The following is a 22,878-nucleotide window of genomic DNA, read 5'->3' on the forward strand; positions in this document are numbered from 1 at the left end:
CTCCTGCAAGTCATACCCTATTTCCCTTTCCCCTTCTATTTTGAGAAAGGGAAGCTCCCCTATAGGTGTCATCACCCCCCACCCCACCTCCACACATCACTCACTGTGGAGCTAGACACATCCTCTCACACTGGGGCCAGACAAGGCTGCCCATTTAGGAGTGTGGGATCTACAGGCAGGCAGGCAGGCAGTAGGCGACAGGCTCAGGGACACCTCTTGCTCCAGTTATTTGGGGGGACACACATGAAGACCATGCTGCTCATCTGCTACATATGTGCAGGGGACCTAGGTCCAGCCTGTGCTCACTCAGTGGTTGGTGATTCTGTCTCTGAGAACCCCCAAGGGTCCAGGTTAGTTGACTCTGTTGGCCTTTTGTGGAGTCTCTGTTCTGTTCAAGTCCCTTAATCTCTCTCCCAACTCTTCTGTAAGACTCCTCAAGCTCCATCTAATATTGGAGTGTGAGTCTCTGCATCTCTTTCCATTGACTGCTGGGTGGACAGCATCTGGGTGGACAGTTATGCTAGGTTCCTGTAGGCAAGAATAACTAAGTATCATTACTTGGGGATTGGTTCTTACCCATAAGATGGGTCTCAGTTTGGGGCAGTCATTAGTTGGCTATTCCCTCAGTCTCTGCTCTATTTCTGTCCCTGCACATCATGTAAGCAGGACACATTTTGGGTCAAAGACTTGTGGGTGGGTTGCTGTCTTTGTCCTTCTACTGGGAGTCCTGGCTGACTACAGGAAGTGGCCACTTCAGGACCCATAAACCCCACTGATAGGAATCTCAGATAGAGTCACCGCCTTAGGCCCTTTGGGGACTCTTCCCATTCTAGGTCTCTGACATCTCCTAGAGATTGCCACCCTACAAGCTGATCTCCCTTCTCTCTCTTTAAGATTCTACTTTATACCTATCAGAATGGCTAGGATCACAAACTCAAAGTACAATACATGCTGGCAAGGTTGTAGAGCAAGAGGAACACTCCTATACTGTTAGCAGGAGTGCAAACTTGTACCACCACTCTGGAAATAAATTTGGCCGTTTTTCAGAAGACTGGGAATAGTTCTCCCTCAAGATGCAGGTCTACTACTCATGAGCATATACCCAAATTGTGCTCCACCATCCCACAAGGACACTTGATCAACTATGCTCATATCAGCTTTATTCATGATAGCCAGAAACTGGAAACAACCTAGATGTCTCTCAACTGAAAAATGGATACAGAAAATGTGGTATGACTACATAATGAAATACTATTCAGCCATTAAAAACAAGGGCATCAAGAATTTTGCAGGCAAATGGATGGAACTAGAAAATACCATCCTGAGTGAGGTAACTCAGCCCAGAAGGACATGCATGGTATGTGCTCATTGATAAGTGGATATTAGCCAGAAAGTGCAGGATAACCATGCTATAATCAACAGACCCAAAGAAGCCAAATAACAAGGAGGGCACAAGAGAGCATGTTTGAATCTTTTTCAGTAGGGGAGACAAAATAGATACCAGAGATGGATAGAAGGAGAGAATGGAGTAGGAGAGGGAATTGGAAGGAGAGAGAGAGAGAGAGAGAGAAAGAGAGAGAGAGAGAGAGAGAGAGAGAGAGAGAGAGAGAGAGAGAGAGAGAGATCAACATTGAGATCAAAGACATTCTTTGTTTGTTTGTTTGTTTTATTTTTTTATTCGATATAATTTATTTACATTTCAAATGATTTCCCCTTTTCTAGTCCCCCACTCCCCGAAAGTCCCGTAAGCCCCCTTCTCTTCCCCTGTCCTCCCTCCCACCCCTTCCCACTTCCCCATTCTGGTTTTGCCGAATACTGTTTCACTGAGTCTTTCCAGAACCAGGGGCCACTCCTCCTTTCTTCTTGTATCTCATTTGATGTGTGAATTATGTTTTGGGTATTCCAGTTTTCTAGGTTAATAACCACTTATTAGTGAGTGCATACCATGATTCACCTTTTGAGTCTGGGTTACCTCACTTAGTATGATGTTCTCTAGCTCCATCCATTTGCCTAAGAATTTCATGAGTTCATTGTTTCTAATGGCTGAATAGTACTCCATTGTGTAGATATACCACATTTTTTGCATCCACTCTTCTGTTGAGGGATACCTGGGTTCTTTCCAGCATCTGGCAATTATAAATAGGGCTGCTATGAACATAGTAGAGCATGTATCCTTATTACATGGTGGGGAATCCTCTGGATATATGCCCAGGAGTGGTATAGCAGGATCTTCTGGAAGTGAGGTGCCCAGTTTTCGGAGGAACCACCAGACTGATTTCCAGAGTGGTTGTACCAATTTGCAACCCCACCAGCAGTGGAGGAGTGTTCCTCTTTCTCCACACCCTCTCCAACACCTGCTGTCTCCTGAATTTTTAATCTTAGCCATTCTGACTGGTGTAAGATGAAATCTTAGGGTTGTTTTGATTTGCATTTCCCTAATGACTAATGAAGTTGAGCATTTTTTAAGATGCTTCTCCGCCATCCGAAGTTCTTCAGGTATGACAAGAACTTCAAGACTCTGAAGAAGGAAATGGAAGAAGACCTCAAAAAATGGGAAAACCTCCCATGCTCATGGATCAGTAGAATCAATATAGTTAAAATGGCCATTTTGCCAAAAGCAATATACATATTCAATGCAATACCCATCAAAATCCCAATTCAATTCTTCACAGAGTTAGAAAGAACAATTATCAAATTCATCTGGAACAACAAAAAACCCAGGATAGCTAAAACTATTCTCAGCAACAAAAGAAAATCTGGGGGAATCAGTATTCCTGACCTCAAGCAATACTACAGAGCAATAGTATTAAAAACTGCATGGTATTGGTACAGTGACAGGCAGGAGGATCAATGGAACAGGATTGAAGATCCAGAAATGAACCCACACACCTATGGCCACTTGATCCTCGACAAAGAGGCTGAAAACATCCAATGGAAAAAAGATAGCCTTTTCAACAAATGGTGCTGGTTCAACTGGAGGTCAGCATGCAGAAGAATGCGAATTGATCCATCCTTGTCTCCTTGTACTAAGCTCAAATCCAAATGGATTAAGGACCTCCACATAAAGCCAGACACTCTGAAGCTAATAGAAAAGAAACTGGGGAAGACCCTTGAGGACATCGGTACAGGGAGAAAGTTTATGAACAGAACACCAATAGCGTATGCTCTAAGATCAAGAATTGACAAATGGGACCTCATAAGGTTACAGAGTTTCTGTAAGGCAAAGGACACCATCAAGAGGACAGATTGGCAACCAACAAATTGGGAAAAGATCTTCACCAATCCTACATCAGATAGAGGGCTAATATCCAATATATATAAAGAACTCAAGAAGTTAGACTCCAGAAAACCGAACAACCCTATTAAAAAATGGGGTACAGAGTTAAACAAAGAATTCTCACCTGGAGATCAAAGACATTCTTAATGACTTTCATCACCTCTAAAAATATCAGCACCAGCAGGGAACAAAGCATCCCACAGGAACTTGTGGGAGATAATCAATCTTCAAATCCCAAGTCAGCAATGTAAATGAGTAGATTTACTAGGAGAGCTGGCCCGCATAATTACGGAGGCACAGAAGTCTCAGGATGGGCTGTCTGCATGCTAAAGAACCAGGTAGTATGGCCAGGCTAAGCTTAAAGCTCTTAGTACCAGGGATGCTGCTGGTAAGTTTTTTCTGAGCCTGAAGGGCCTGACCTTGCCTAGAAGATACTTAACTTCTAATTGGGGTGTGTGTGTCCCTCAAATGCCTCACAGCCATACTAGACAACAGTCCTGTTATCTATGAGTGTTTTGGGGGTGTTTGCTTTGGTGGCAGCAATTTCAGCCATGGGTGTCAGATGGTTCTGATCCCCAGTGATTTAATATTAAATCACTTAAAGAACCCCAGACACCGCCAGTTTACGTCCAAGAGGAACATGGTACTCACCCCGAGACACTGCACATGCATGAGTTCCTCTCTTTCTTTCTTTCTTTCTTTCTTTCTTTCTTTCTTTCTTTCTTTCTTTCTTTCTTTCTTTCTTTCTTTCTTTCTTTCTTTCTTTCTTTCTTTCTCTCTCTCTCTCTCTCTCTCTCTCTCTCTCTCTCTCTTTCTTTCTTTCTTCTTTGCTTCCTTCTTTTGATCCTTCCTTTCTTCTTTCCTCCTTTCTTTCAAGCAAGAAAAGTAAGAATCTTTCAACTTTTATTTCTAGGATACCTCACCTGGAATCTTTTTGTTTCTTTACAATTTTTCCCCAAAGAGAAATGAATATAATAAAAATGCAATCCAACTACCAGCAGTGTTTGTAACTAGAAAGGAATCTAAAAATCTCTGATGCAACAATGTAGAATATATTTTATATATACTTCAGAAATAAAGTCAGGCTATTCTTTTTTGTTAAAAATACAATTTTCCTTCTTTGCTCTCCCATCTAGTTCTATAGTCTGTATTTAAATCAGCAATTTTAACTCTCCTAGTAAAGGTTTGTTCCAGCTTGTGCCCTGTTTTATATTATGAGTCAACTAACAAGTGCACAAGTCTTGGGAATGATATGCCACAGGGCTGTAGCAAGGTTGTAAGATACACTCGTCACTGATTTAAAAATTCCCATTAGCAAACTGTGGCCTGTTTACCTTTTTATCCTATTCATGAAATTTGGAAATATATACAAAGTAGATGCTAGGAGTTTGCTTCAGTCCTCCATAGTACTTAGGAAAGCATTTTTTAAAAAGTCTATACATGGTGGGAGTTGGGGGTGGCCACCACATGAGAAGAACTGATTATTTAAAAGCAATATGGAATATGGTCCAGACTGGGACCAAGGGACAAAGTGGCAGATCAACCAGGGAATGGAAATCAATACTCAGGCCCTTGATCTCATTCCTTGTACTCCCACCAGTTCTCCTACTTGCCTATAGCTATTATTTATCTGACAAAAACTCCATTATCTTCTATGTACTGCAAGCTTTCAACCCTGGCCACAGATTTTCTTTGTCTATATAGTTCAGGACATTGCATCCCTACTCCTCCTTTCTCTTTCTTTTATGTTTTTCCTTTCTTTTCTTTCCCCCGTAATCATTGTTTTTACTGTTACAGCTCCTAAAACCCAGAGGCTAGCATGGTTTATGATATCAGAGTATATATTCTTACCTTTCCTTTTTAGTTCACTACTAACAAAAAACATATATCCACCCATTTTCTCCTTTGCCTCAATTATTACCAGACCCATTTATGTTTCTCCTGGCTACTTTCTATCTAACAACCTAATACTTACTAATAGTCTCATTCTGCTTATCTATTATCTTCTTTTCCTCTAGAGTTACACTAAGATAATAGTATACACAAGAGCATAGGTGTCCTTTTAGTTCATAATAAGTAATAAACAAGGATCTGTTTTGCCACAGGACCACCCCAGTCGGGTATGGAGAGAGGGGGTCCCTGGGACAAAGGTTCTCGAAAGTTCGTTGGTTAAGGATTCGGCGGTGGTGACAAATAGAAACAAACACAGAGGCAGTTTGAATCTGAGTATATCTTGCAGCTCTCAATCAAGGGTTTTTATAAATAAAAAAGAAAGAATTATTACAACTCTGAGAAGATGTGTTCAATGAAGCAGTCACGGATAGGACAGATATCATTGTAGTCATTTGGCACAGTAAAGCACACAAGTCATTCAAGTCTAGTGGCAGACTTCCAGGAGCAGGCTAATAAACTTTTATGGTCAGTTATTATTTAACATCTAGTACCTGATTGTTTTGTGAATGTTCAAAATGTAAATTTAAACTATTTTAATTCTTTTTATTTAAAGCTTTCCAAAAACAATACACCAAAGCCCAACTTTTGATGACACAAGTGTAGCCGTAGAATTTTATTGTTGGGAAAATTTTTATCTATCAAAACTATCTTGTAAATGATTTATAAAAGTAAAGTGCTGGCTTCCCCAGGGATACATGGCTAGTGTCCCCATCTCAAGGGATGACCTCGTACCCATTATTCTTGCTCAAGATCTTGGCTTAGGCCATCAAGTACATCTCCTATGTAAGAAAGAGAATAAAAGAAGATGAAACAGATAAATTGCCATGAGAACTACAGCTCAATATTTTTCCCTCTGGCCAAGAGTTCCACAACCAGTCCCAGGAGACTTCCTTCTTTTGAAGTTTTCACTTCAGTCTGTGGAACTTGTCACTCAGATTCTACTGGGGTTGGTATGGCACTGTTTTGTAACCAACTGTTAATTTTATCATTAGAGTGAATTAGCTACTTTATAGTGATTATTACTGCAGACAGTACTCAACACACAATGTCAAGTCAAGATACAGCTTGGAGTTTGAAACATGTGTTCTTCTGGTTAGCCTCAGCAGTCAACTTGACACAGCCCAGAGTTATGTGAGAAAGTCTCAGTTGGGAGATTGCCTAGATCAGATTGGCTTATGTATTTGTTTGTGGAATTTTTTGGTTGTTAAGCAGGGCTCCTATGTTGCACAAAAAAGCTAGTTAAATAGAAGCTTGGGAGTGAACCATTCAAGTAGCACCAACTGAATAAAGGAGATAAAAGAGAGAATCTCAGGTGTAGAAGATACAATAGAAGAAACTGATCCATCAGTAAAATAAAATGTTAAATCTGAAAAATTTCTGACATAAATCATCCAGGATATCTGGGATACCATGAAAAGACCTAACTTAAGAATAATAAAACTAGAAGAAAGGGAAGAGTCCCAGATCCAAGGCCCAGAAAATATTTTCAACAAAATTGAAGAAGAAAACTCTCTCTTAAGAAAGAGATGCCTATAAACATACAAGAAGCTCATAGAACACTAATTAGACTAGATTAGAAGTGAAAATCCTCTGCCATGTAATAACCAAAACACAAAATATATACAACAAAGAAAGAGTATTAAAAGCAGAAAAGGGAAAAGGGTAGGTAATATACAAAGACAGACCTATCAGAATTATACCCAACTTCTCAACAGAGACTCTAAAAGCTAGAAGGCCTGGACAGATATCCTGCAATCTATAAAAAGCCACAGATACCAACCTAGTCTATTATATCTAGCAAAACTCTCAATCATCTTAGATGGAGAAAACAAAATATTTCAAGACAAACCCAAATTCAAACAATATCTATGCACAAATCCAGACCTACAGAAAATTCTAGAAGGAAAGCTCCAACCCCCAGGAGGATAACTACATCTAAGAAAATAATGGGAAATAAGTTATTCAATATGAGCAAAAGCAAGGAAAATGCACGCGCGCATGCACACACACACACACACACACACACAAACACACGCACACACACACACACACACACACACACACACACTAATACCACTAACATCGAAATAACAGTAAGATTTCCAAACAAAAGGACTCAAGAAGCAAGGAGTAGTTATTCTAATCTAGTAAGATAGAATTTCAACCAAAATTAATCAAAAGAAACAGGGAAGAACACTTCATACTCATCAGAGGAAAAATATCTACCAAGATAATATCTCAATTCTGAACATCTATGCTCCAAACACAAGGGCACACAGATTTGTAAAAAGAAACACTGCCAAAGCTTGAACCACTCATTGAACCCCACATATTAACAGTGGGAGACTTCAATATCCTACTGTCACCAATTGACAGGTCATTTAGACAAAAACTAACAAAGAAAAAACAAAACTAACAGACATTATGAATCAAATGTACCCAATAGATGTCTATAGAATATTTTATGCAAACATAAAAGAATATACCTTCTTTCAGCACTTCATTGATTCTTCTCCAAGTCACCACCATTTAGTGGGTCACAAAGTAATCCTCAACAGATAAAACTGAAAGAATACCTAGTATCTTATCATATCTCCATGGTTAAAGCTGGACTTCAACAAGAACAGAAGCACTGGAAAGTCTTCCAACTCATGAAAATTGAACAACTCTCTCTCTACTCAATGATCTCTGTTCCAGGGAAGAAATAAGAAATAAATTAAAGACTTTCTAGAATTCAATGAAAATAAAGGCACAACATACCCAAATTTATGGAACACAATGAAAGCAGTCCTAAGATGAAAGTTCATAGGACTAAGTGACTCCATAGAATAATCAGGAACAAGAAAGAGGAGGAGGAGGAGGAGGAGGAGGAGGAGGAGGAGGAGGAGGAGGAGGAGGAGGAGGAGGAAATAACTCCAAAGAGTAGGTAGAAGGTAGGAAGTAATCAAAATCAGGGCTGAAATCAATCAGTTAGAAACAAATAAAACAATACAAAAAAATCAACAAAACAAAAAGCTGGTTCATTGAGAAAATCAAGAAGATAGACCAACTTCCCTTAGCCAAACTAAGAAAAATACAGAAAGTATTCAAATAAACAAAATCAGAAACAAAAAGGGAGAAGCAACAACAGACACTGAAGAAACCCAAATAATCATTAGATTTTACTCCAAAAGTCTATACTCTACAAAATTGGAAATCTTAACAAAATGGATGATTTTCTAATTAGATACCACTTTCCAAAATTAAATCAAGACCAGATAAACTACTTAAACAGCTCTATAACCCCTAAAGAAATAGCAGCAGTCATTGAAAGTCTTCCAACCCCCAAATGCTCAGGGACAGGTGTTTTTAGTGCAGAATTCTACCAGACTTTCAAATAAGAGCTAATACCAACACTACTCAAACTATGACACTAACAAACTCATTCTATGAGGCCATAGCCACCCTGAAACCTAAACCACACAAAGACTCAAGAAAGAAAGAGAACTTCAGACTGATTTCTCTTATGAATATTGATGCCAAAATACTAAAAACAGAAAACAAAAAACAAAACCCCCAAAAACCAAAAAAAAAAAAAACCACTCACAAACTGAATCCAGGAACACATCAAAAGCATCACGATCAAGTAGACTTCATCCCAGAGACATAGGGATGGTATTCAATATACAAAAATTCATCTACATTATCTATCATATAAACAAACTGAAAATAATCACATTAGCATGTCGTTAGATGCTGAAAAGGCTTTTGACAAAATTCAACACCCCTTCATATTAAAAGAATTAGAAAGATTCTTGAGGGATACAAGGCACATACCTAAACAAAATCGAAGCAATTTACAGCAAGCCGATAGCCAATACTGAACTAGATGTAGAAAAACTTAAAGCAGTTTCTACCAAAATCAGGGCCAAGACAAGGCTTTCCACTCTCTGTCTATATATTCAACATAGTATTTGAAGTTCTGGCCAGAGCAATAAGGCAACTAAAGAAGATCAAAGAGATATAAATTGAAAAAAAGACGTCAAACTATCACTATTTGCAGATGATATGAGAGTATACATGAGCAATCCCAAAAATTTTACCAGAGAACTCTTACAGCTGAAAAACAGCTTTAGCAAAGTGGCCTGATATAAAATTTACTCAAAGAAATTAGGAACTTTCCTTCATACAAATGATAAACTGGGTGATAAAGAAATTAGTAAAATAAAACCCTTTACAATAACCATGAATAATATAAAATATCTTGGTGTAACTCTAACCAAGGAGTGAAAGACCTGTATGACAAGAACATCAAGTCATTGAAGAAAGAAATTAAAGATGATATCAGAAGATGGAAAGATCTCCCATGTTCATGGATAGGTAGGATTAACATAGTGAAAATGGCCATTTTACCAAAAGCAATCTACAGATTCAATGCAATACCAAACTCCCAACACAAGTTCTTATAGATCTGGAAAGAGCAATTCTTAACTTCATATGGAAAAAAAAACAGGATAGCAAAAATATTTTTGAACAATAAAAGAACTTTGGGAGGAATCACCATCCCTGACCTCAAGCTATACTATAAAGCAATAGTGATAAAAACTGCAAGGTATTAGTACAAAAACAGATCAATGGAATCAAAGATCTGGAAATAAACTCACAGATCTATGGACACTTGGTTTCTAATAAAAAAAGAAAAAAAGAAAAAAGCCAAAAACCATATAGTGGAAAAAAGAGAGTATCTTCAGGAAACAGTGCTGGTCAAACTGGATGTCTATATGTAGAAAAATGAAAATAAATCCATATTTATCAGAAAACTCAAGTCCAAGTGGTTGAAAAATCTCAACATAAATCATATACACTGACTCTCCTTGAAGAGAAAGTAGGAAATACATGTGAACACATTGGTACAGGAGATAATGGCTCAATCTCTAAGCTCTACAACTGATAAACAGGACCTACCTCATAAAACTGCAAAGCATCAGTAAGACAAAGAACACTGTCAATAAGACAAAATGGCAGCCTACAAATTGGGCAAGAATCTTCACCAACTCTACATCTGACAAAGAGCTATAATTTCCAAAATTTATAGAGAACGCAAAAAGGTAAATACCAGCAACCCGAATAGCCCAATTTAAAAATGGGGCACAGAGCTAAACAGAGAATTCTCAACAAAGAAATCTCAAATACCAAGAAGCACTTAAATGTTGAAATTCCTTAATCACCAGGGAAACAAACAACCCTGAGATTCTATCTTACACCCATTAGAATGGCTAAGCTCAAAAACTTTGGAAATCAATTTGGCAGTTTCTTAGAAAACTAGGAATAGTTCTACCTCAAGACCCAGCTATACCATCCCCTTATATTATGCAAAGTTCCCCACAGGGAACTTTGGTCAACTATGTTCACAGCACCTTTATTCATAATAGCCAGAAACTGGAAGCAACTAAGATGTCTCTCAACTGAAGAATGGAATACTACTCTGCAAGGAAAAACAAAGACATCATGAATTTTTCAGGCAAATGGATGGAGTTTGAAAATATCATCCCGAGTGAGGTGATCTAGACCCGAAAGGACATGTGAGGTATGTATTCACAAATAAATGGATATTTGCCATAAAATACAGGATGCCCAGGCTACACTTCACAGACCCAAGAAGGTTGGAAAGAGAAAAGGGAATAAACAAGGAGACTTGAGTCTTACTTGGAAAGGGGGCTGGAATGGTTATTGAAGGCAGATGGAGAAATGGAGCTGGGTAGGAGAGGAGATTGGAAAGGGAGTAGGGAGTTCGGGGCTGGGTTTGTGGAGGGGAAGACCAGAGGCCATACAGAGGTGATAGAATTCTATTGCATTTGGATTCTTTGGAGTGAGTAGACTTTATATGCTTTTGCTATAAATCAAATAAAAATAAGAAGTAACTGGAACAAAGAAAATATTACTTTTCTTCTCTATAGGAATTGTCGTACTAGCTATAAGCATCCCATTATTTATTATGTGTACCTTAAATATATGTAATACATGTATGTTTTAAGATTACAGATTTGGAGAAAACTGGGCATGACACTTCCGGAGGACCCTGCTATACTACTGCTGGGCATATGGGAGGATTCCCCAGCATGTAATAAGGATACATGTTCAACTATGTTCATAGCAGCCCTATTTATAATAGCCAGAAGCTGGAAAGAACCCAGATGTTCCTCAATGGAGGAATGGATACAAAAAATGGGGTATATTTACACAATGGAAACAATGAATTCATGAAATTTGTAGACAAATGGATGGAGCTGGAGAACATCATCCTAAGTGAGGTAACCCAGTCTCAAAAGAACACTAATGGTATGCACTCTCTGATAAGTGGATATTAGCCTAGAAACTTGGAATACCCAAGACACAATCCACATAGCAAATGATGTCCAAGAAGAAGGAAGGAGTGGCCCCCGGTCCTGGGAAGGCTCAGTGCAGCAGGGAAGGGGCAGATGGGGGAACAGGGGGAGGGAAGAGGGCTTATGGGATTTTCAGGGAGGGGGGAATCAAGAAAAGGGGAAATCATTTGAAATGTAAATAAAGAATATATCGAATAAAAAATAAAGATTACGGATTTTGGTACAAAAGACAGAAAAACAGTTTCTGTGAAGGAAATGTATGCTAACATATAAAGCCAGGAAGATGAAAAAGGGAAAGAGAAAGGAAAACTTGATAAAGTATTTTCTTTTTACAATGAAGAACAAAACTCAATATTCACTTAAAAGCTAAGAATTTTGATGGATTACATTGAGGGTAAGTAAAGGCGAGTTAGAGGAAGACGAAAGCTACCAGGGAGGGCTGCCTTGGTTTGATAAGGGTTTGTGTCCCACTGATGCTCAGACACTACAAGCCGGGCCCTGAGCTTGGGTCTGTGGGTGGTGCTAGAACAAAAGGTGAGGCCTAACAGGAGGTCTGAGTCATGAGGGCAGCCACCCTCATATTGAGGGATTGATGTATCATCCTTGGGATTTCTGAGCTTGGAACAGAGTGGGTTGCTTGAAGATTTATACCAACTCCTAAATTGATCTCTGGCTTTCTGTTTGGTTTTATCCATATAGTAATGGGTAGAATGTATGTTGTTTCTTTATCTTTTTTTATTAGGTATGTTTTTTATTTACACTTCAAATGTTATCCCCTTTCCTGGTTCCCTCCTCCCTCCCTTGAAAATCCCATAAGCCATCTCCCCTTCCCCAATCAACCCACACCTGTTCCCCTGTCCTGGTATTCCTCTACATTGAGCATCAAGTCTTTCCATGACCAAGGGCCTCTCCCCCATTTGGTGTCCAACAAGACCATCCTCTCCTGCTGATGTGTCTGGGACCATGGATAACTCAGGAATAATGCATCACAGGAGCTCACTTGTTTAACTTTCATTGGGAGTAGGTAGGGTAAGCTTGTTGGACCCCACACTAGCTTCATTCTTAAATTCTTGAATTTAAATTCCCAAATCCCAAACTGTTCCTCATAAGGCTGGAACAAATTATGATAATTTAAATTAAGAGTTTAATTGAAAACATTGTATTTCTCATTTATTTTTGTATCCCTAGTATTTGGAATCCAGCAGCAAGTGAGTAATATTTAGTTACCAAGGGAATGAACAGACAGAAGAACTTGGTAACTTCCTCTTTTTAAACTTTCTTTTCAGGGTCTTATTTTTTGTATTAAGTGCTTATTAAAACCTTTAATAATTTCTAAAAGAGGCTGGAGAGATGGCTTACATTAGGAGTACATTCCACTCTTGCTGAGGATTCAAGTTTGGTTCTAAGTACTCACTCAGGGGCTCATGACTGACTCTAACCCTGTCTCCAGAGGACCAACACTCTGGTCTGTATGAGTATATAAATACAAGTGCATACACACACACTCTTTCACAAGAATAAAAATAAAACAAACCTTTAAAAATTCATATGATTTTTATCCCCAAAACATATCTGCTAAATGCAATGTCTTCATTTTTTTTTAACCTAACATTAAATGAGAAAAGAGGTCTACAGTCCAAGTGATACTGGACAGACTTCAATGACCTACCCTAAAATATGAAATGAGTTAAGCTTGAAGTTTCAAATAATTCTAAAATTTTATCCATACATACCATACCAGTTGATATTGTTATCTATCTCAACTATTTTAATAAACTTTAGTGATTTTCCTTTCACTAGTTTTGTTTGTTTGCTATTGTTCTAGTTTCATTCTATTGTGATAATAAACTCTGTCCTTCCCCCTCAAAAAACAGTAAACTAGAGAAGGAAATGGTTTATTTCAAGTTTATAAGGTTATTGGTAATCACAGAGTAGTCAGGGAAGGAACTCAAGCACAAACTTGAAACAGAAACTGTCGGTATCAGGAACTGGCCTTAGGGTTGCAGGTCATCTCCGAATCCAGTGATGATGGTGACATCACCCATAGGCAACAGGGACCTGCACATTTGTTGCCATATCAATCACCATACATTCCCACATTTACAAATCCACCTGGCTTACCTCTTGCCCAGAAACTATGCAGGAATGTTGTTTCCTGGTTCATTCACAGAATCATGATTAACTAGCTTTCTTATAAAGTTCAGGACTAGCAGCACAGGGAATGGTGCTACCCACAGTGGACAGGGCCTTCCTATAACAATTAACAATCAAGACAATCCCCCAAAGACTTGTCCTCAGGCCAATTTGATCTGATCAATCTCTAAATTTGATACTCCATTGACAGAACCTCTGGGCTGTGCCAAATTGACACACCTTTTTTTTTTTCTAGATCTTTCAGAATATTTTACTGATGAATTTTCATCAGCCTTGCTGCAGAAGCCATGAAAAATGACAGTGACACATATTGACATGGTAAGATGGAAGGGGGAAACCTGTTGGGCTTAAATGCTAGACAAAGAACTATAGAAAACTGAAAAATTCTGAGAGTAGAAGAAATGATCTTTCACACAGAAAATTTTCCCAATGGGTGATGCAATAACTGATCATCTTTAAAACAATATATATATGTACAAGTAACATTATATAGACTGAAGAAACTAAATTTATGTATTTTGGAATATATATATTCTGAAGGTGATGTGTATATGTGTGTTTCTTTCCTGATAACTAAAAGTCAGTAGTTATAAATAAAACAAGAATATATATGCATATGTATATATGCTTATATATGATTATATATACATATATACATACATATCTAAACAACTCAGCATATTTTTATTGATATATTTTTTATTTACATTTCAAATGATTTCCCCTTTTCTGGGTCCCCACTCCCCACAAGTCCCATAAGCCCTCTTCCCTCCCCCTGTTCTTCCATCCACCCCTTCCCACTTCCCTGTTCTGGAATTCCTCTATACTCTTGCACTGAGTCTTTCCAGAACCAGGGGCCACTCCTCCATTCTTTTTGGACATCATTTAATTTGTGGATTATGTCCTGGGTATTCAAAATTTCTAGGCTAATATTCACTTATCAGTGAGTGCATACCATGATTGATCTTTTGAGACTGGGTTACCTCACTCAGTATGATGTTCTCCAGCTCCATCCATTTGTCTAAGAATTTCATGAATTCATTGTTTCTAATGGCTGAATAGTACTCCATTGTGGAAATATACCACATTTTTTGTATCCATTCCTCCGTTGAAGGACACCTAGGTTATTTCCAGCTTCTGGCTACTACAAATAGGGCTGCTATGAACATAGTAGAGCATGTGTCCTTATTGCATGCTGAAGAATCCTCTGGATATATACCCAGGAGTGGTATAAAAGGGTCCTCAGGAAGTGACATGCCCAGTTTTCTGAGGAACCACCAGATTGATTTCCAAAGTGGTTGCACCATCTTACAATCTCACCAGCAGTGGAGGAGTGTTCCTCTTTCTCCACATCCTCGCCAACACTTGCTGTCTCCTGAGTTTTTGACCTTAGCCATTTTGACTGGTGTGAGGTGAAATCTCAGGGTTGTTTTGATTTGCATTTCCCTAATGATTAATGATGTTGAACATTTCTTAAGGTGTTTCTCAGCTCTCCGAAGTTCTTCATGTGAAAATTCTTTGTTTCTCCGTACCCCACTTTTTAATGGGGTTATTTGTTTCTCTGGGTTCTACTTTCTTGAGTTCTTTGTATATATTAGATATTAGCCCTCTGTCAGATTTAGGGTCGGTGAAGATCCTTTCCCAGTCTGTTGGTTGACGTTTTGTCCTTTTGACGGTGTCCTTTGCCTTACAGAAACTTTGTAGTTTTATGAGGTCCCATTTGTCAATTCTTGATCTTAGAGCATAAGCTATAGGTGTTCTATTCAGGAACTTTTCCCCTGTGCCCATGTCCTCCAAGATCTTCCCCAGTTTCTTTTCGATTAGTTTCAATGTGTCAGGTTTTATGTGGAGGTCCTTTATCCATTTGGAGTTGAGCTTGGTACAAGGAGATAAGAATGGATCGATGTGCATTCTTCTGCATGCTGACCTCCAATTTAACCAGCACCATTTGTTGAAAAGACTATCTTTTTTCCACTGGATGCTTTCAGCTCCTTTGTCGAAGACCAAGTGACCATACGTGTGTTGGTTCATTTCTGGGTCTTCAATCCTATTCCATTGATCCGCTTGCCTGATATTGTACCAGTACCATGCAGTTTTTATCACTATTGCTCTGTAGTAGAGTTTAAAGTCTGGGATACTGAATCCCCCTGAAGTTCTTTTACTGTTGAGAATAGTTTTAGCTATCCTGGGTTTTTTGTTATTCCAGATGAATTTGAGAATTGCTCTTTCTAGCTCTATGAAGAACTGGGTTGGGATTTTTATGGGAATAGCATTGAATCTGTAGATTGTCAAATGCTTTTTCAGCATCTAATGAAATGATCATGTGTTTTTTTTTTCTTTGAGTTTGTTTATGTAGTGGATAGCATTTATGGATTTCCTTATATTGAACCATCCCTGCATCCGGGGGATGAAGCCTACTTGATCATGGTGGATGATCATTTTTTATGTGTTCTTGGATTCGGTGGGCAAGAATTTTATTTAGTATTTTTTGCATCGATATTCATAAGGGAAATTGGCCTGAAATTCTCTTTCTTAGTTGGATCTTTGTGTGGTTTTAGTATCAGTGTAATAGTGGCTTTGAAGAAGGAGTTGGATAGTGTTCCTTCTGTTTCTATTTGGTCGAAAAGTTTGAAGAGTATTGGTGTTAAGTCTTCTTTGAAGGTCTGATAGAATTCTGCACTGAAACCATCTAGTCCTGTGCTTTTTTTGGTCGGAAGCCTATCTATGACCCCTTCTATTTCTTTAGGGGTTATGGGTCTGTTTAGATGGTCTATTTGATCCTGGTTTAATTTTGGTAATTGATATCTGTCTGAGAAAATGTCCATTTCCTCCAGATTCTCCAGTTGTGTTGAGTACAGATTTTTGTAGTAGGATCTGATGATTTTTTGAATTTCCTCGGTTTCTGTTGTAATATCTCCGTTTTCATTTCTAATTTTGTTAATTTGGATACTTTCTCTGTGCCCTTTGGTTAGTCTGGCTAAGGGTTTATCTATATTGTTGATTTTTTCAAAGAACCAGCTTTTGGTCTTGTTGATTCTTTGTATGGTTCTCTTGGTTTCTACTTGATTGATTTCAGCCCTGAGTTTGATGATTTCCTGTCTTCTTCTCCTCCTGGGTGAATTAGCTTCTTCTTGTTCCAGGGCTTTCAATTGTTCCGTTAATCTTCTAGTGTATGCTCTCTCAATTTCTTTTTGGAGGCACTCAAAGCTATGAATTTTCCTCTTAGCACTGCTTTCATTGTGTCCCATAGATTTGTGTATGTTGTGCCTTCATTTTCATTAAATTCTAAGAAATCTTTGATTTCTTTCTTTATTTCTTCCTTGACCAAGGTATCATTGAGTAGAGTATTTTTCAGTTTCCATGTGTATGTGGGCTTTCTCTTGTTTTTACTGTTACTAAAGACCACTTTTACTCCATAGTGATCTGAAAGGAGGCATGGGATTATTTCAATCTTCTTATATTTGTTGAGATCTGTCTTGTGACCAACTATATGATCTATTTTGGAGAAGGTACCATGAGGTGCTGAGAAAAAGGTATATTCTTTTGCTTTGGGATGAAAATTTCTCTATATATCTGTTAACTCCAATTGGTTCAAAGCTTCAATTAGTTTCATTGTCTCCCTGTTTAGTTTCTGTTTTCCTGATCTGTCCATTGGTGAGAGTGGAGTGTTGAAGTCACCCACAATTATTGTGTTAGGTGCAATGTGTACTTTGAGCTTTAGTAAAGTTTCTTTTATGAATGAGGGCGCCCTTGTATTTGGGGCATAGATGTTCAGGATTGAGAGTTCTTCTTGTTGGATTTTTCCTTTGACCAGCAAGTAGTGACCTCCCATGTCTCTTTTGATGACATTAGGTTGAAAGTCAATTTTATCTGAAATTAGAATGGCAACTCCGGCTTGTTTCCTGGGACCATTTGCTTGTAGAATTATCTTCCAGCCTTTTACTCTAAGGTAGTTTTGTCTTTGGCACTGAGGTGTGTTTCCTGTATGCAGCAAAATGTAGGGTCCTGTTTACGTAACCAGTCTGTTAGTCTATGTCTTTTTATTGGGGAATTGAGTCCATTGATGTTAAGAGATATCAAGGAGTAGTGGTTATTGCTTCCTATCCTTTTTTATTTTAATTTTATACGTGTGTGGTTATCTTCTTTGGGTTTGATGAAAGAAGCTTAATATCCTGCTCTTTCCAGGGTATAGTTTCCCTTGTTGTAATGGTGTTTTCCCCCTATTATCCTTTGTAGGGCTGGGTTTGTAGAAAGATATTGTGTAAATTTGGTTTTGTCATGGGATATCTTGGTTTCCCAATCTATAGTAATTGAGAGTTTCGCTGGGTATAGTAGTCTCGGCTGGTATTTGTGTTCTCTTAGAGTCTGCATGCACTCAGCCCAGGATCTTCTAGCTTTCATGGTCTCTGGTGAGAAATCTGGTGTAATTCTGATAGGTCTTCCTTTATATGTTACTTGCCCTTTTTCTCTTACTGCCCTAAGTATTCTTTCTTTGTTTAGTACATTTGGTGTTTTGATTATTATGTGACGGGAGGTATTTCTGTTCTGGTCCAGTCTGTTTGGAGTTCTGTAGGCTTCTTGTATATTCACGGGCATCTCTTGCTTTAGGTTAGGGAAGTTTTCTTCCATAATTTTGTTGAAGATATTTGCTGGCCCTTTAAGTTGTAAATCTTCACTCTCATCAATGCCTATAATTCTTAGATTTGGCTTTCTCATTGTGTCCTGGATTTCCTGGATATTTTGGGTTACAAGCTTTTTGCATTTTGCATTTTCTTTAACTGTTGAGTCCATGGTTTCTATGGTATCTTCGGCATCTGAGATTCTTTCTTCTATCTCTTGTATTGTGTTGTTGATATTTGCGTCTATGGTCCCTGATTTCTTCCCAAGGTTTTCTATCTCCAAAGTTGTCTCCCTTTGTGCTTTCTTAGTTGTTTCTACTTCTGTTTTTAGATCCTGGAAGTTTTTGCTCAGTTCTGTCATTTACTTGTTTGTGTTTTCCTCTAATTCTTTAAGAGATTTTTGTGTTTCCTCTTTCATGACTTCTGCCTGTTGATCAAGGTTCTCCTGTATTTCTTTAAGTGATTTTTTTTATTCGATATAATTTATTTACATTTCAAATGATTTCCCCTTTTCTAGCCCCTCCCACTCCCCGAAAGTCCCGTAAGCCCCCTTCTCTTCCCCTGTCCTCCCTCCCACCCCTTCCCAGTTCCCCGTTCTGGTTTTGCCAAATACTGTTTCACTGAGTCTTTCCAGAACCAGGGACCACTCCTGCTTTCTTCTTGCATCTCATTTGATGTGTGGATTATGTTTTGGGTATTCCAGTTTTCTAGGTTAATAACCACTTATTAGTGAGTGCATACCATGATTCACCTTTTGAGTCTGGGTTACCTCACTTAGTATGATGTTCTCTAGCTCCATCCATTTGCCTAAGAATTTCATGAATTCATTGTTTCTAATGGCTGAATAGTACTCCATTGTGTAGATATACCACATTTTTTGTATCCACTCTTCTGTTGAGGGATACCTGGGTTCTTTCCAGCATCTGGCAATTATAAATAGGGCTGCTATGAACATAGTAGAGCATGTATCCTTATTACATGGTGGGGAATCCTCTGGGTATATGCCCAGGAGTGGTATAGCAGGATCTTCTGGAAGTGAGGTGCCCAGTTTTCGGAGGAACCGCAATGTTATACTTATGTTGTCAAGATCAACCAGGTGTTCTCTGTCTGCTCTATTATGGAGCGAAGATGTTGTGGTGGGGCTCACTCCCTCTGTTGATTCTCACATAGGACACAGGTCCTGCGATGGACTGGCTTGCAGATGAACCACCTATGTGCTCAGTTCCTGAGTGCAGGCAGACCCCTGGCAGTTTGCACCACCAGAAATCTAAAGCTCAGGGTGATACAGTACCTAGTGATCCTTTTCTGTCTCAGCAGGCAGCAAATATGGTCGCGGGGCTTCTCTCCTTCCACAGCTCCCTGGGCAGGACACAGGCCCTGCGCCCAGTGGGCTGGCAGACAAACCCGCCTATGTGCTCAGTTCCTGAGTGCAGGCAGACCCCTGGCGGTTTGCACCACCAGAAATCTAAAGCTCAGGGTGATACAGTACCTAGTGATCCTTTTCTGTCCCAGCAGGCAGCAAATATCAAATTGACACATCTAATTGGGCCAGTTTTGTTTTGTTTTCGGCAATTGTTGTGGTTCAGGACTCACTCCATAAACACCAATCTCAGACAGGGTTGGTTTATTGAATGCACACCCAGAAACTGATGGATCAGGGACATCTCAGACTTTGAGAGCTGAGGCTACAGCCCTGAACATTTCTCAGGGCCAGTTTATAAAGGCTAAAACTGAAAACACACACACACACACACACACACACACACACTCACACACACACTCAGCTAATACACAGGTGCCAGAAGTGCTGTCTGGTGGTCTGCCCTGACTCAAGCTGTTTTAGATATAATGGTTCATATCGACCTTTAATTTTGATGTGTCCTAAGTGAACCTTGTGGTTGTGGAATTTCTTAAGATTAACAAACCTCATAACATACAGAACATAGCAGGGTATGTGTGGTCAGATCACCCTACTCTGAGTTAAGTTATTTTTTTTTTGCTTCAATAACTGGCAGGCATATTACAGCAACAATATGAAACAGCTGGTGGGCATGGAACAGCTGGGGGAGCAGGCCTCAACAGCACTGGGAATGAACTGTGGTAGCAGGGACTTTAGAATGACTGTCAGGTATCATAATATATAACTATATTTCTAATATAATCATTAGCCCCTTCTCATTGTGTGATCCTCCACCATTATTTTCACTAAGTTAAGTCATACAAAAAGCAAATCAGAAGACCATCTCTCTCTCTCAAGTTTGAAGACTGTGGTATTGCAGGATATTTGATCACACTGTGAGCCTCAAGACTGTAAACTAGAAAAACCTGGTTGTGTGGTGCCTCAGCCCTAGAGAACACCTTTTAGTCAAGCGTTTTCTGTTTATAGCAAGCAAGTACTTGTGGTATGGATCAGTCCAAGCACATACCTTTAATCCAAGAGCTAAAAAAAGTCAATCCTAGGTCAAAAGACAGAGCAAGTAACCAGCTGACAGGGAGTGAACATAAGCAAACAGGAAAGAGGGCCTTTGGGTTGAAGGAATTTAAGACAGCATTTAGAAGGAGAAGAACTTTTTTTTCCTTCTGGGGTGGGGAGAGCAGGAAGGCCAGCTAGGTGCCTTCTCTGTCTCTCTCAGCTAGCAGGCTTTCACCACAGGGTCTGACTCCAGAGTCTTCATTTGGAAATTGAACAGCTGGAATTTTTGTTTTTAAAATAACACTGTAGTGGATTCTTTATTAAGTATAGAATTAAAGCATGTCCTGTAGCTTCAAATCCCCAGTTTTGCTGACCTAAGGAAGATGGTGATTTTTTTCAGACTCTTTTCTTCCTTCCCAGGCTACTTCCTTCTCTTTATATGTAAAGTCTGTTTCCCACCACAGGACATACTCATTGCTGTGGTATAAACTGTCTCCAAGTGTTTTGGTGTAGGGATAGGTATACGCAAATGAAATCTTCTAAATGGTTATTGTTTCTGCTTGCTTAAGGCTTTCCTGTTGGGATGAACACTGACTAACCCTTAATTAAAATGGTAATATAGATCTTGAACTGATTATGAATCCTTTTAATATGATGAAAGAGCCAGATGCTGCTCCAGGAATCTCTTGTCATCTGTGAAATGTCTCTATTGACTATGGTCACCTACTGTGTACTCATTCCTCAGTCTGTTCTTATCAACAGTGGCTTTTCTTTGTATCCTTTGATTTGTAACTGTAGAAAAATAAGTCACTATTTCCAGAGAAGTATGGACGCAAATGGAAACAATGTAAAGGAGAGGATATGATTAAAATATCCTTAAGCCCACTAGATTTGATATTAACTATTTGAAGCAGAAACTCCTTCTGCTGGACTATTAGAATACCAGAGATATCCTAGCTTGGTAGAATTTTAATAATTGATATTGGCACTATTCTGCCTTCTATCACTGCCCATCCTCCAAATAAAACAAAGACTTTTCTCAGTCCTGACTTGTCATTCACTATTTTTCTTCCCCTCTTAGGTTTTCAGGAGAAAAGTTCTGTCTTCACAACCTGAATGATGTCACTGTACTTACTTGAGATACGGTGTACTTAGAGGACTACTGTACCAGTCATCATTTTTCACAAAGCCTGTGTTCCAAGCACCCCTTATCCTAAGAGACTTCCTATGAACCTTTTGTCAATTTCTCTTTAAAGTGTTTGCCATGAGGAGTAGTCTACTATACTCATAGATCAGTGCCGATCCCAGTCATCATCAGAGATGCTCGCTCCCTCTGGCAGCCGTTGGAAAGAGATCCAGAGACCCACAGCCAGACAGAGAGAGATCAAATTGGAAACTCCCTCCTGTTGGAGCTCAGAGAACCCCAAGGAAGAGGTAGAGGAAGAATCATAGGATCTAGAGGGACACCAGGAAAGCACAGCCTACAGAACCAATTTAGCCGAGCTCACGGGGGTGCAGGGAGACTGGAGCAGCAGCTACAGAGCATGCGTGGGCCTCGCCCTTTGCTTCTTTGTTATGGTTGTAAGATTAGTGTTTTTGTGGAAGTTCTGACCGTGGGAATTCCACAGGTGTCTTTGTCTCTTTTGCCTGCTCTTGGGACCCTTTTCTTTCTACTGGGTTGCCTTGCCATGTCCTGACATGAGGGTTTGTACCTAGAAGTATTGTTTCTTGTTATAATGTATTTTGTTTCTATCCCTGAAAGGTCTGTTCTTTTCTGAGGGGAAACAGAGGAAGAGTGAATCAGAGGGAGGGGGGCCCTGAGAGTGGGGATGATGGAAGAAAGGGAAACTGGTAGAGATGTATGAGAGAAGAAAAAAATGTTAGCTATTTTTTTTTTTTAAAAAAGTAACAAGGTAAGGAAAGAAGAGGTTATTTGAAACAAATTTGTAACAAGGTCAGGACAGAAGAGATTGAAACAAATTTTCAAATTTTAATAACATGATTCTTGGAGCTTAATGTAGAAAAAATGATACACTAAAATAACAAATGCTCTAATCTTCCTTGGAAATAATTTTTGTAACAAGGGCAAATTATATT

The sequence above is a fragment of the Apodemus sylvaticus genome, chromosome 15 (genome assembly GCF_947179515.1).
Source record: "Apodemus sylvaticus chromosome 15, mApoSyl1.1, whole genome shotgun sequence".
NCBI classification, from domain to species: domain Eukaryota; kingdom Metazoa; phylum Chordata; class Mammalia; order Rodentia; family Muridae; genus Apodemus; species Apodemus sylvaticus.